General features: G+C 37.9%; 1 protein-coding gene across 1 annotated transcript in view; it reads right to left on the bottom strand.

Annotated features, from left to right (window-relative positions):
• The window catches only part of opn7b (opsin 7, group member b), a 60,386-nt gene extending 46,868 nt beyond the window's left edge, over positions 1-13,518 (bottom strand). The window contains exon 1 of the mRNA XM_003438881.5: positions 13,182-13,518. The gene's annotated coding sequence lies outside the window, so the exon portion shown is untranslated. The remainder of the gene's footprint in view (positions 1-13,181) is intronic.
• Positions 13,519-14,970: the final 1,452 nt, after the last annotated feature.

Genomic DNA, 14,970 nt, shown 5'->3' with positions numbered 1-14,970 from the left:
TACTGTTGTTAAGAGCTTTCATTACAATGTGAGGAAGTGATATTGCTGAAAAACTAAATGTCACAGCTTGCATTGGCAGACCGTGCATAGGGTCGAAGAGGACCCAAATGCAGACACTTGGAATGAAACTATTATTTAACAACGAACCTGGGAAAACTAAATGCTAAACACAATAGACAAAGAACAAAACCTTGAGCATGATAAGAACCTGGACATGGAAAAACCCGGAAATATGACGACATGGAAACCTGACAAGAACTCAACAGACGACATGACACTAAACAAAGAAAGACAGAGGACTTAAATACACAGAAGGGTAATGAGGAAAGTGGAAACACCTGGGGAAACACAGCTGACACGAATGAACATGACACCACAGAGGAAGCAAAACTAAACACACTGAACATGGAAACAAGACCTTCAAAATAAAGCAGGAAACATGGAGAGTCATGAACTGGGACACGTAAGCTTGACACAAGAGACAGAGAGAGGGGGCGAGAGAGGAGGAGGGACACAGAGTAGAGAGACACAAGGGGAACCTACACAGACAAGGAGATAACACATGATAAACAGACTCAAGTAGACATGGACTCAAAACAAGTAGACATGGAGGATAACATAAACTAGACTAAACTTCAACTAAGATGAACTAATAATAACCCCAGAACTTAACATTATCTCATAAGTAATCAAAAAATCCAAAATAACTCAAAATGCTGGGTCACAGACCCAGCCCCCTGACACAAATATTCCCCTTTGAGGTTGTCACAAGGCAGATGCTACTGTCACTCAAAGAGCGCATTTATCCACTCAGATCTGATTATCTGTCTGTCAAGTTCAATTATTCTCCACTTAATTCTCTGACTCTGCTGACTAAGATGGAAAAATTCTTGACTATTCATCAACAGTAAATATATAAATTTGTCTTTTAGATGCTGCAAACAGAGGATTCTCAATTCATGCTAGTCACAGAAAGTAGGAAGTAGAAGGGAGATTATGAGACTTTGTAGCTTGGTCAAACGTCTCAACAGTTTTTATGTAGATAAATAGAGTCTACACATGTTTGACACTGTATCTGAACTTGTTAAGTCAAACCTAAGGAGTAAAACAATACACTGGTGAAATCCTCTTAGAGTCACTGTTATTTTGTATCGGATTGTAGCCTCATATGAATTTTGATATGAATTGGTGTTTTGTATGTATGTGTTGGCGTCCCAAATGGTGCACAGCTCCAAGAGACAATGGACGGATTGGAAACATTGTATACAGTGTATATAAATGGCATCAGTGACACACATATTCCTATCAATGCCCCCAATGATACTGCACCAAATAGAGGGGGTGGCACTCTATTTTCCTCCAAGCCATTGTCACAAAAGCAAGTAAACTCCACAACCTCCTTTACTATCATTTGTGCCATGAATGCGCTGTATTTGTTGATCCCTAAACTCCCTAAAGTGTTTTTGCTGATCACAGGTTCACAGATTTGTAAGTGCTTTGCTTTGGTTGCATGAATTATGTTATGTTTTGTTCAACTCACCCTTCCATAGAAAGGCAAAAGAGAAGGTGGCAGTAAAATATGAGTCTCTAATATGAGATACTGGAGGTTGTATTCTTGTCTAAAATATACTGTTATTCACTGACTTGTATTTTTACAGTATTTTGTTTTTTGTTTTTCCACTATATAGAATAACATCATAAGAATATATCAGTCACAAGATTTGTACAACAATGTTCATTACACAAGACACACAGTGATAGATTAATTTTTACTTTCTCGGATGTCTGCCGCTGTGATGGCTTCTGGATCCTGGGCCATCCTAAGACCTCAGGCACCGGCGGCTTGGTGTATTTTTAGGCAGCCCTTTCTTCATCACACCTTTCTACAGTTCTGACAGTTGGCTAACTTCTGTCTGTGCTACCTTGATCTTGGCCTCCATTGGGGCTACTGCTGCTGGGTACTGTTCATCTTATTGCCAAGCTTCTCAAGGGTCACTGTTGCCATGGTGTAAATCAGCTACTTTGGTTTCAGTGATGGATTGGCCTTAAAGCAGCATTCACATCTTCTAGCATGCTTTCAGAGAGTACTTCATGTAGTCTTGGTAGTATATAGACTCTTTAAATAAGTAAATTGTGAAATTCTGATACTTTGGCAACAGTGACAGATTTCAACAACTAGAAATTACACTCCTGCTGCAGGTGGTTTTAGCACTTCTATGAATTTCTACAATTTATGGGTTCCTGGAGAATTTTGACGTGATGACATTTATAACTTTTTCCTGTGAACACTAATTCATTTTTACTGCCTCAGACCTGTCAAGAATTAATCATGAAACTTAGCTGACGTATGACTTCTGCAGGCCTCTGTAGCACTTTCATGTCTCTTATCTTTACAGTATGGTGTGAAGGCTTTTTAATAATATTTTTTGTTCTGAGTAGCTTTGCTAAATGCCAGATCATTAGGTACAAATAACTAGGTAATCTCTGAAACTGCATAACTTTTGGAGCATTTATGGTCAGCAGGGATATTTTTTATGAGTAGTTTTCTACAAAACCCTTACGTCAGGGTTTTGTAGAAAGGTTTTGTAGTTTGCTGATAAGCTGTTGATGTCATACACCAAAAGGATCCTGCCTTACACAATATACAGTACATCTTTGTGATTTTCAGCTTTTATCTTATAGCATGAAAACAAGTATTTTTAACATATTGGGCACAGGCAGTCATGTTTTTCCTAAACGGTGTAAAGTAACCTTTTAAAACCCTATTCATGTGAGTGGAACAGCCAGTGGAAGCACTGCTTGCTCTGCTGTTTTTCCTGACCTTGAAATGCATTTTTCCCTTGTAGAAAAATACATTTGTGGATGACTGTTTTGTTCCAGTAGGATGTCCAGTGCACAGACTGGAGGTGCAAACAGGTAGGAGGTTCATTCATATCAGCAGGCACAAAGTGAGTTATCTGTATATTGGTGGAACATGTCTGCTGCAGTGCCAGTTTTTCAACAGTCGGGTTATTTGCAAATTCTGGTTCTTTATCTGAAACTGGTGAGCATCATATTACTACATTTCTCTAAAGAATTCAGAGTGTGTCACCCTCAGACCTGACACAAATGAGTTGGTTATAGGTTGATAGAAGGTGTGGGGTGGTACTGGGGATTTGGATCTGTGTCAGACATGAGAAGTGAATGGCCAGAGGGGGAATAGCACAGAGATGCGATGTAATCTTTCAGAGGAAAAGAATGTGAGAGATGAAGAGGCGACATTATAAGATATGTGGACTGTTCTACTAACTGCTTGCCAGAATCCATACTGAATCCTACATGAGTCACCTCGAAGTTTACGGCAATGGAAAGCCTGTGTGCATAACGCATGTGGGAGTTTGCAGTGCAGTGTTTCTCCACCTGAATCTGTGAAGGTATTCTTGGTTTTATATATTTAATCTTGCATAGGTGTTGCTGATGCATTATTCTGAATGAATAGGAGGAGGATTGTGAAAGACAACAAATGGGCACTTCTCGTTTTTGTTGCCATGGATGCATCTTGGGAACAAATTTGTTGGTGTTGCAAATTGATTTTACTTGAGCGATAGGACTTACTTTTCTTTGATGATGGCAAAGTAGTAAATATTTAAATATATCCACATGTATGTGTGTGTGAGCGTATTTCTGTTTGTGTGTATGGATATGGATTTACAGATAGAAGCGAACTGAAAACCAGACAAAAGACATATACTAACAGGATGCTACATGCTCCAGCTGTAAAGACATGATAATCAGTTCTAAATCCAACAGTGTGTTTTCAAATGTGTTGATTTTATTATACTTGCTGGCTAGGTTGTTTATTGTTGTTTATGTCTATTCAGCTTGCCAACTTAAATTTGATTGCCTAACATTAGTATAGGCACATTTTAATAATCACATATAGACAATATATGACACACGCAATATGAAACACAATAATATAGTTATTGTATTGTAACTTCTTAAGTGTGGGAGATTACAGCACCATATTTAAAGAGGAATGGAGACAGAGATCTGGCAAGTATGAACACAACCTATTAAATTACCAATATAACTGAGTGTGTAAATGTGATGCAATTTAGCACACAGGTGTGTGTGTATATGTGTTTGTTTTAATGCATTTGCTAGTGTGCTGGTGTATGTGTGCAAAATCATGTTCATGTTGTCCTTAGAGTCTAAGCTGAGAGTGACAGCCTCATACATAATGCATTAAGAACATGAGGATAAGGATAGTTGACATTTGGTTGCTCGTCATTTAGGATATTTCTTCCCTGGGGGGGGGGGGAACCACGCTCTCAGATAATCACACATGGGTATTAATACACACACACACACACACACACACACCCTCAAACACACACAAGTGCACTGTACATAAGCCAAAGTATACAGTATTTCTCATCCGGGTACTGTAAGTGGCAGATGTTCAAGACAGAGTCAAAGGCTTAATTCAGCTCTGTGTAACCGTATTAAACAATAGCTGATTAAACAGCTTAAAGCACAGTGTGCATGAAGCACACTGCTTAGTCTACAATGCTTAGTCAAATGTGAGAGTTACAGTCAAATATGTATAATTCAAGCATTTTTAATTCTTATTTTTTGATTGCAATTACGACACAGTTACATTTTTTTTCATTTTAACAATATTTGTGCAGAATGTAAAGAGTAGCCGCACTGCATTAGCTACGGTATTTAGCCATAAACCAGCATGTTACATAAGTTCATGTTGTCTACTGAAGCATATACAGTTCATAACACACATAAGTCTGTGACAGAGACATGTAGGAAACAGCTGCTCAGCCAGGGCTTACTGCTGCAAGAACACTTTTATTTTTAAACTGCCTGTTTATTTCAGCAAGAGGAGATCAAATGTAGGGAATGATATGAGCATGTCACAACAAAACTTAAAGAGCTGTTTGAACATTTTAAATGTATGTTTGTCAGTCATTTACCAGTTTACTGTTTTGTATAGCTAACTAAAGCCGTGTGTTGGGTGAACACTTTTAATTAGAGAGTTGTAAGGTTAGAGTTTGTGCCAGGAAAGATTTATGTTCAACCTTACACTCACCTGAGTTAATCTCCTTGTAATGTAAGCAGTTTCGATTTTGACAAGGCAACACAGAACATGAATATCTTGCCACTTGCGATAATGTCAATATTGCACCATTCTAAATACATCAACACTTAAGCTGTGTGCACGCTGAGGGGAATGTTTGTAGCCAGAGACCTAGTGACTATGGGCAAGAGAACCACTAGAGATGGGAAGTGGGTTTGGAGCTGAACTCATCTTACAGGTGAATATCAGCTTCAACTCAAGTAGCAATTTTGCTTTTCAAAGAGAAAACTATGCTCAAGATAGGCTGTACGACAAGCCGAGGAATTTCAGAAGAGAATGGTATACACTGGGGGTGTGACGCAGTGTTTAGAGAAAAAAATGAAAAGACACCCTCCACTAAAGGTGGTCATGGTGTGAGCATTAGGCTGAGAGTTGAACGCCCTAATTGGAACACAGTTGGGTATTTAAGGCATTTACCATTGTCATAATTAGCAGACCTCTGGTACTCTTTGCCCTCAGTGAAAACTACCTGTGACATTCTCAAAATCCCAATTAAAAATGATACCAATTAAAGAAACATGAAAATGACTTCTGTGCTGTTTAAACTCTGAAATGAAAACACAGAAGCTTTTTTTTTAAATGTTGTACACAGACCATTTAATGTAGGCAATTACTATGGCCACAGTCTCAGCCTGGTAGATAGAATTTAATTCCACATCACATGATCTCTTTTTGTAAAGCTAGCAAGCAAGACTGTTTTTTTTTTCAGCCAGCTTTATGAACATTGTGTAACCTGGAAATTTTTGTATAATAATTTCAATATAGAATTTGATATACTGACAGACCAAAAGCCACTAAGCAGCCACTGAAATTCCTCATGGATTTCTTAAATTCAGTGACCATAGCAAAAATTTGGTTAACAATTCACAGTATAGTAAAGGACTGACTGAACATGTGAGTCTTTATACTGCAGGCAGTAGTTGGCTGTTGCTATTACTGTAACTTTATCCATAGCAGATTCTGCAGAGTTTTGCAAAACAGCTTAAATGGTTCAATGCTGGAAATTACACAATTCTAGGGGAAGCAAAAAAAAATTGCCAATATTTTGATGAGAAAGGGAGAGAGCGATTACCATTGATTTTATGCTGAACACTGAACGAGCCTGTGGAACAGCAGGGCACAGTCAAAGGAGCTGGTTACCTTGCTGCTGACTGTTGCCTGCAGCTCTTCATCTACACCTCAGTGTGGAAGCTCCTTCTTGTTCCACTTCACCCTGCATTATCTTAGACTGATTCACTGTTAAAATTGTAGAAAATGCCAGTTTTTTTGTTTTGCATGCAGTTTCAGTGCAAACACACTGCAAAGTTTCCCTCCGTCTACTTCATAATACAAATGCTTTTAAATATAGGTGTTATTAAATGTGTTCAGCATGATTTCCTTTGAAATCCTGAGTGTTTAATTTGTATTATCATGATTAAAAACATTTTGTATGAGGGACATCAGCTTGTAGTACTGTAAATATTGCAACATGTTTATGATAGCGGCACATTCTCAATCACCATTTGGCAACAGTGTAAGTCACTAATTTTATTTAGTCACTAAATTTAATTTTAACATTTTAATTAAATTTCATTCATTTATTTTTTTTTATTTTTATTTAATAAGTATTTAATTGTAATGTGAAAATTTAATTTTAAAGACATCAATTAGGTTAAAACTCTTGAGACTTTGCCATCGATGGTGAAATGTTAGTACAGGTTTTGGATTCAACATGTTCTCATCCAGATAATTTCAGGCAAGGCCTTGCATAAACAACATACTGCAGCCTTTCACCAACTGAAAATATCTGGTGGGATTTGCATGATGAAACAAATGGATACAGCTGGTCTGTTGAGCAGCTAAACTTCTCTATCAGAAGATAATGGGACAACATTCCTCTCCCAAAAGTCCAGCAGCTGATCGCCTCAGTACCCAGACATTTACGTACTGTTGTTAAAAGAAAAGGGGGAGCTAAAGAGAGGTAAACATGGCTCTGTTTTTTGAGACATGTTGCTGTCATCAAATCGAAATGTCCCTACTTTTTTTTTTTTTTCTTTCTTCAAATGGTGCATTTTCCCAGTTTAAACATTTGACATTTTGGTCACCCTTTCTATTACTACTCGGTCATGAAGTGGTAAAAGTAGGGTAACAAGGCAAAAATGAAATCTAAATTATTACTGCTCAATTACCAAAGTAATAACCACTGAATATCCAAGTAGTATCGTGGCAGCAACAGTGGTCACATTTGAGTAACATTACACTAAAATTAATATAATCGGTTAATAAGGGCCCAAAAACTGGGGGTAATAATGTGGCTGCACTGCTCGGTAATAAAGAGGTAATAGTAGGCTAACAAGAATGTCATAATGTGTAATTTCTAAGTTATTACCACTAATTACCTGTGGTAGTTTCTGTGTGATAAGCAGGAACCACAGCTGCAAAATTGCCTGTTTCTATTTAATAACATATTAATAACCTTTGAAAGCAAACTTAAACTGGCAATTTAAAGAGATGCACACTCACTATTGACTTAATTTAATCTAAATCCATAATAAATCAAAGTAATCTGTGTACTTTTGTTGTTTTTTGGGGGGGGGGGTTCAGCCATAGAAGCACATTATCTAACGTGTAAATCTCTAACATCCAGTGAGTCAAGCAGTCTCCGCATGTGTGTTACTGTGCTTTTTCTGAGAACCGATTATCCAGGCATACTGCTGGGGACTCAAGTAAGTGCACCCTGAAGTTAGAGGTTGGCGGTCTCATTTTAGGTGCACTTTTCGCTGTTGCTAGGCAATGGGTGTAGCCTGTCACTCTAGTTGCTAGATATCATCACAATCCTTACACAGCGTATATTCAGCTTTCAGAGTGTTTGCATCTAATGAGAAGCAAGAAGTGCAATGTGTCTGCCTTCAGCAAACATTAGGTGTAAGCATGCAAAATATTAGCAATTCAATAACTGATATTCATTGTAGGTCGGAGAATTGACAGGATTTTCGGTGTGTTTGTTTTTACTTGAGCCCCCGCAGCTGCAACAGAGCAAATAGTGAGAAGCAAACATGATTTACCCTTGCAGCAGGGGTAAAAAGTCAAGACATGGTTAATGAATGTCACAGAGCAGCGAATGCCCTACTGTACAACCCTTCACCACATTAACTCCAAACTGGATTCATTTAATTAAATGCTGTAAAACCGCATTCCTACACTCTGAAGTTGCAGATTAGGATGCTAAATTGCAAAGAAATGCTGTTTTGGACACACTGAGGAAGTAAACAAATCCTTAACTTTTGTTAGCTCTTTGTGTTTGTCCTTAAAATGCAATTTCATATGGTCCACATACAAAGCATAGACTAGAGATAGTGCTGTGTACAAGGAAAAGCTAAGGATTTCAAATTAAGTAGTCTATAAATAGACTAAAGAGAAAAAAAAAATTTTTTTTGATGTAAATCGAGGTTCTCAGCCGTTCTGTGTGTTTGTAATGTATTAAACTCTCAATGTGGTAAGAAACAAATGAGAATGAAAGCAAAGAGTGTATTGTGCTCTTCGGCGTCACATTATCCCTTGGGCATGTCCTGTGATTTCTGCTGATTTGTGCTGGGAAGAAGGGGAAATCTTTGACAAAATTGTTATGGTCTTTAGAAGCTCTGAGATCAGACTCCAGCTAAAAAAGCTCTTTGTAGAAAACTATGTGCTTTACACTTGTTCTGATTCTCATAATGCCCTAAGCAGCATTTTCCAACTTTCTGTTTAAGACCTTCTCTGAAATGAAGCTGGGATTTGTGATCTGTTGTTTATATGGTTTTGTATTGGTTTTTATTAGGTTTTTTTTTTGTTTTTTTTTGGAAAAAAGTGAGCAGTGTTATTGAAGGCCAGATATATCAAAGATTTATTTTATTGATCCTGTTATTTGGTTTTAAGCCTGTAAAATTTCATATAAAGGATAAAGATTGTAAAAAGACTGTTTGAAATTTTTTAATAAGCGATAAATAATTTTGACCTTTATTACTTTATGAGTGTAAGATAATAATTATTATTGTTGCATTGGACTAAACAGAGTAATAAAAAAAGTAGTTGCTGTTCTATCACCCAAGACTTGGACTGATTGTAATAAAACAAAAACATTGCATGACAGTCTGTCCGTATACACTGTAACTGGCTAAATGAAATTATAATTCAATTATACCTACGTACTTAATTATGGTAGAAGCATATTATTAAGATGTACTAATACATCAACTACCAACAGTAGATTATCATTTAATTTCCTATCACGGATATCAAGTTAGCAAAAGTAAATGAAACATGATTTAGTTGGCCCACATCCACACGCTTGATTTCACAAGTTAATGGATCAATGAGCCTTTCTGCCAGTTTGTGTGTGAACATAATAACCACATGTGTGACTTTGCACTGGAAACATGATGAATCTTCATTCATAATGCACTCCTACACACTGTCAGTGACCTCTTCCACTTACATCTCACCATAAAAACAAGGGTAATAAGGCTTTTTTTGAGTGTGTGCGTGTTCATGTGTGTGTGTATGCTCTCTTTATTCATAATCAATGACGTAACCTTGACTATGGTTCTAGCATGCTAGCACTTTTCCCAACTAAATAGATTACATTAATTTGTTCTGGCAACTCTTCAACCCACTTTAAAGGAAAGATGTAAAATAACAGCAGCAAATAGAGGAAAAAGTAGTAGTCCGGAAACATCAGGACACCAACATGATGTAATCACCTTGAAGAAAGAGCAGATGTGGTGAATGGTCAATATAAAATATCACCTTCCTAATACAAAGGTACTTGGGAGTTCTCCTTCATCTGCTCCATAAACCTGATTTATTGTGGACTCAGCCTTAAACACCCACTGGCACGTCACTGCAAAGCGCCTTCCCTCCCACATTGATGTGGAAACTGATGCTTGAAATGACACCTCCATAAAGTCACAGAGTGCGACTAGCTGGGTTATATCATGGGTTATAAATAAATAAAGTCAGAGTCAGATGACACATACATACACGCATTCATCCACACACACCAAACATGTACCACAAATAGGTGCATACTTTCATAATAAGTTGGGCATCAACCAGCGATTATTATGAGGATCTTAAATGTCAGAAATAAAAGACAAAAAAAATTCACCATTCACTAAAGTCAAAGGGATGTCTTCATAACTTCATGTTAGACCTGCAACTAATAACTCAATTTTTATGATTAAAGAATCATTTGGTCTTTAAAATGTCTGAAACAAAAAAAGGTCACAAAGATCGTTGAGGATTCATAAAGAATTTCTGATAAGGCTGAAATGCTTGCCAGTCTGAACATCCTTTAATTTTCTCTGATTCTCTTAACATTACTTATCAGATTCCCTCTAATGTTTGCTCTAATGATAATATTCTCAGAAGTTATTCCTTTAATTTTCTTCCAGAGACAGTCTCACAGGTGCATAAAGCCCTCAAACATTTAAAAGCCAGGAACTCGGCAGGTCCTTTTAACCTCAAACTTTTACTTTTTAAAGCTAGCAGTGGATTTTATTACTCTGCTTTTGCCATATCTTTTTAATCTCTCTGTGGTAACTTCTACAATTTATCCAGACAAAAATCTCTACACAGCAAGCAACATTGAGCTTTTTATTGACATCTATAAGAGTTTTGACTCTGTGGATCAGTTTTAAACTGAAGACTTGAAGACCCATGTAGGAAGGCTTTGAATAATTTCCTGTTGGGCAGATTTCAACGCAATCGCCCAGAGTACCACTTCTAGCTTCCTGGGCTCATCTGAAGATGTGCCCCAGGAACCGGTCCTTGTCATGGGCTGATCCTTCTATTCATATTGATTAAAATATTTGAAATTCAAATGTCAGCTTTTCACATAAAAGTCTACTTTGCAACTGCCTCTAGTCAGGTTGTTTAAGTCCCACTACAAATCAATACTCCACAGAATTCCCTGTTTGATTTAAAACCCTTTGTTATTCTCAAATGCTAAACCTTCCACTGAAATTCACTGAAACTTTCATTTATCAGTACTTCTTCTGTATCTCAGATATTTATGTTCATTTTTAAAATGACTACTGTGGCTACGTAGTGTTTTGTTTGTCTCTGCTGATATCTTATCAGTGGAGGCGTTTGTGGTCCTAGAATCCTTAACATTAATCCTTTCCCATGTCTGATCCTCATCATTATACAGGACATATACAACTACCAGCTACTGACAGGTGAGATTAATTAATACTGTTACAAAGGTGTCAGTTATGTGGAGGGGGTGGAAGCTGGGTTATATATCCTATTAGAAACAGTCATTCCTTGGAGTGCAAAATGTGGGTAAGTGATAGGACCTAAGAGATTTTTGAAAAGAGACAAACTGTGATGGGTAGAAAGGGTCAGCCCATCTCCTGAGGCTCAGATTTTGCGAGATGGCCATGTTCTGCAGAGGTTAGTGGCTGTCAAATGTTGTAGAAGAAAGGAAAACCAGTGCATAGGTGACAGGGATGTGGGCATAGTGATGTGCATGGGAAGTAAAGGCTGGCTCTGATCTCTAATGTTGTCACACTGCAAGAGCTGTTGAGGAATGGTTAGAGGACACACCAAAGACTTCTAGGCATTGACTTGTTTTCAGTTCGATCTATCTTCTGTGCTGTAAAAACAACCTTACAATGTGACTGCTGCTAAAGTCTTACTGCCTAATGCTACAAGACACCTTTAGAGTCTTTGTTTGTTTTACAAGTCAAATATTATGCAGCTGATTTGTATATAGCCTCCATAAGTAATTAAATGTCTCTTTGCTTTGCCTGTCAGGCATTTCTAGTCTTGTCAGCGATGCTGTGATCATCAAATTAACTGATGCACAAGCGGTTAGATTTCTCCCTGTGATACTTTTGTTTTTATAAAATCTTTAGCACTAAATACCTTTGATAAAGATTTTATGGAGCTGTGATTAAATTAGAGAACCAAAAAGCTTGAAGGCAATCATATTTGATTTACCTATTTGGGCAAGCTTTTGCGTTATACAACAGTTCAAGAAAGCATCATTGTAACTGAGCAGAATTGATTAGATAAAATCAAATCGAGTATTCAGTTTGGTTAGCTCATAAGATAGAGCCTATTTCTAACATAAAGGATTTGTTCTTAGCCCATTAACACTTTAACACAGCCCATTAACACGAGAAAGAAAAGTCTCTATTCACATTTGACCTTTCCGTGTCAAACTCTGATGGCAAACTCATCATAAATCACCAAAGCAAATAGAGTTAGACACACTGGAGTCTCGACATGAGGCGCGCAGAGACAGAGAGAGATTCTGATAGATACAGCTGGCATTACTGAGGGAGCAACGTATCTTTGGGGAAGCTCCTCAGGAGAGACACTGATGATCCCTATTTATGTTTTATGAGAGTCTTCACTACAAGTACATTCACTGACGCATGTATGGCAGGGATACATTTTGCTCCATGTTACTCAAGGTTAATCAAAGTTTAATTGAACCTTCATCTTATAAAATACGCTCGGTGTACAGAGTAAATGACTCAAATGTGTTTTAGCCATAGATATTGTGATTCACATGACAGATTTACAGTGACTTTAATTCAATAGATGGTGAAACAAGAAAACCAAATAACTCAACAGCATAATCTTTTAAACCTACATGTACACACTCACCCATCACCTTTTATTGCATTAACTCCTTAAGGAAAAGAGTTACTCTTGGATGTAAGAACATATAGTAGGATTGTGTTTACGTTAGAATCTCACTGGTAATGTAAGAACTTTGGGTTTTCAGCACTTGATATAAGCAAGTCTATAAAAATGTGTGTACACGTTAAGCAGGTCAGACCAGTCACAATAAACAGTGAAACTTGAGCTTGGAACAAGCTTGGGACAAGCTGAAGATGTACTTAGCTACATGTAGTTTATTTATTTTTAAAAAAAATGATTCTAAATTTCCAAAGCTTGTACAGCAATACTTTATTATCAGAAATTCAATATTTGAGCAAAGAAAAAGAAAAGTTGTACGAGTCTGATTAAAACGCCAAACACATCCAGTCAGTAAAATAAATGATCTCCTTACCTTAATGAGAGGGTATGCCAGGGTTGGCTGGGGATCATGGGTGTTGAGTCAGGTCCAGTGCGAAGCTGGTTAAATCTTCTCACACGTGTGGTAGTGCTATGAAAACCAGTAGAGTTGAACATGCATAGCCACTGGTAAACTCTGGTGTATACTACGCGCTCAGGCGCTCCCTCACTGAGTGAGCCGATCTGCACACAAGTCGGCAGCAGCAGCAGCCCGGCAGCTGTGTTCGGGGAGATCCAAGAGTCGTCAGATAGAAACAGACATGCTGCTGCCTTGTGCTGCCGGTCTCTGCTCTATCCAGCACTCTCCTCTGTCTCTCAGTCTGCAGCTCCCACTCTCTCACCAGTCTCTGTTGCTCTGCTCTGTCTCTCTCTCCCCCCTTAAATCTCGCTCTTGTACACACATGCATTTTCCACACTGCATCTGCTGCCTCGCTTTCTCTCACAAACACACACGCACACATCTCTCTCAATTTTATGTTCCAGCATTTTTCTTCACACACCACGTTCTCCTTGTAGTTACCCCAAATACTCTTTAATGGTTTTAATGTCTCTATATTTTCTGATTCGTTCTAGTTACTTTTCCCTCTTTACAATCTTTCCTCCCAGTATTTTTTTCTGTTATCACATTTTCACTTTCAACTCTAACCCTTGATGTACATTTAATTTTAGAGATTTAACATACTATACAGGAGAAAGACAGAGGCACTGAAGAGAGAAAGATGAAAACAGAAAGCCAACCGTGAGAATGCAAAGGCGCAATGACACACACACAAAATGAATATCTTGATGTGAGGAGTTCTCCAGGGTGGACTGGGGCACAGGTTTGACTTTGAAGTGCAACTGAAAGCAAAATGTCATGCTTAATGTTCGCTCCCTTAGCACAGTTTATTGCTACCAGCAAAGTCACACTAGTGTGGGTACATTTGCTCCCCAAGTTGCTTGAATAGAATTTCACAAGGCTGGAGAAAAAGGGGTCCCAAAAGCTGCAACAACATAGAATTTGCAGGCCACACTAATTATAAACTCTTTACATTTTCATACATAAGATAAAAATACGTCTCAGCTGGAGTTAAAACGCATGAAAATTTCTGAAGATTGTGTGACGGGGGTGTGAAGTGGGAAACTTTCCAGTGCCCCTTATTCAGCATTCATTGGTCTGAGCGCATGCCTCTCAGCAATAGCAACATCACCATGTTAACAAAATCTATCCACATACACGCAGATATATATATACATCTCCCAAACTACTCTCTGTGCTACTTTTAGCTACAGCAGGTGTCTTCAGATCCACATTTTGCCACTATTACACATACACAGAAAGACAGACTGAAAACAATGCCAGCCATGCTGTCGCAGCTGGTTGAGATGTCACATCCGTCTTCATGACTTGAATGTGTGACATGACATACTGATGGGCAATGGCATTACAGAATTGTTCCAGTCTTTTGCCCTTGACCCCACTTTTTTAATATGCATCGCTTGCAGTGTATTGAAAATGTAGCTATGGTTATGAAAAAGATAATATTTCTCAAATTAAAATTTCATATTTCGTCTTTTTCTTTCAGCTATTCGCCACAGCAGATCATCTCTTTTCATCTTACCCTATTCCTAGCATCATCATGCTGTCACACCAACCCTGTGCATGTCCTAACAGTGGTGATAATTTAAAATAATACACTGTTGTGTGTCTCAAAAGGAGGCAGACTGTAATAGTTTTCCAGGCTTTCTGATGGTCTGTCAAAGTTCTTCAGTCCAGTCCTGTACCTCACCATTTTCAGATTCAA

This window comes from Oreochromis niloticus, linkage group LG20, assembly GCF_001858045.2.
Source record: "Oreochromis niloticus isolate F11D_XX linkage group LG20, O_niloticus_UMD_NMBU, whole genome shotgun sequence".
In the NCBI taxonomy this organism is placed as follows: domain Eukaryota; kingdom Metazoa; phylum Chordata; class Actinopteri; order Cichliformes; family Cichlidae; genus Oreochromis; species Oreochromis niloticus.
This window is presented reverse-complemented; position numbering and strand designations above follow the sequence as displayed.